Source organism: Eriocheir sinensis, unplaced genomic scaffold, assembly GCF_024679095.1.
Source record: "Eriocheir sinensis breed Jianghai 21 unplaced genomic scaffold, ASM2467909v1 Scaffold678, whole genome shotgun sequence".
NCBI lineage: Eukaryota > Metazoa > Arthropoda > Malacostraca > Decapoda > Varunidae > Eriocheir > Eriocheir sinensis.
Window position 1 is genome coordinate 146,005 of NW_026112029.1, and position 1,106 is coordinate 147,110.

At 56.1% G+C, this 1,106-nt stretch overlaps 1 pseudogene; it reads left to right on the top strand.

Annotated features, from left to right (window-relative positions):
- On the top strand, positions 1 to 497 carry LOC126993805 (histone H3-like; annotated as a pseudogene).
- Positions 498 to 1,106: the final 609 nt, after the last annotated feature.

Sequence of the window (1,106 nt, forward strand, 5' to 3'; positions counted from 1 at the left end):
TGGCAGACTCAACTGTTCTGTTCGTCCGTAGCCATGGCCCGTACCAAGCAGACTGCCAGGAAATCCACCGGTGGCAAGGCGCCCCGCAAGCAGCTGGCCACCAAGGCCGCTCGCAAGTCGGCCCCGGCCACCGGAGGAGTCAAGAAGCCTCACCGCTACAGGCCCGGGACCGTGGCCCTCCGTGAGATCCGCCGCTACCAGAAGAGCACCGAGCTCCTCATCAGGAAGCTGCCCTTCCAGCGTCTGGTGCGAGATCGCCCAGGATTTCAAGACCGATCTCCGCTTCCAGTCCTCTGCCGTCATGGCTCTGCAGGAAGCCTCCGAGGCCTACCTCGTCGGTCTCTTCGAGGACACCAACCTCTGCGCCATCCACGCCAAGCGTGTCACCATCATGCCAAAGGACATCCAGCTGGCCCGTCGCATTCGCGGCGAGCGTGCCTAAGCGTCTGAGTACTACAATCTGCTCACACTATATCTAGGCCCTTTTCAGGGCCAAAGTCACTTTCCGGGAGAGAGTTTAGACAGACACTGGGGCGGGCAGGGGGGGAGGATCACTGGCTTGTTGCCTTTCCCACATATCCTTCTGCTTCATAATCTCATATCAATTGATTAAGGGGCTTTGATTTCTCTCTTAACTTATTTCAACTGGCGGGTGCACGAGTAGGGAATATGTGGGGACTACATGCAGGCAGGAAGACAGGAATTACCAGAACAAGTAAATAAATATAAGCGGAGGGGCGGAATCACTAACTACTGATGACGGCTGCTATGTAGGCATATAGCGCTCATCGTGATCCCCTGCAGCTAACAACAAACGACCGAGAGAAGCATTGGCGATTTCAAGCTTTGGTCGCGGTTTGGCGAGCACTGGCGGGACTCGGTCCGCTTATTGATGCCATGCATCCCTTGGTGGGTCAGCTCAGTGAGTGGTGAGTGAGTGAGAGAGAGAGAGAGAGGACTAACCGTCTTCGTTCTCTTTCGGGAAATAGTTGTGGCTCCGATGGAGCCGGTTCTTTCAGTGCAAGCAAGTTGGTGGGTTGCTTATTTGGAGGAGGTGTACTTGGTGACGGCCTTGGTGCCTTCGGACACGGCGTGCTTGGCCAGCT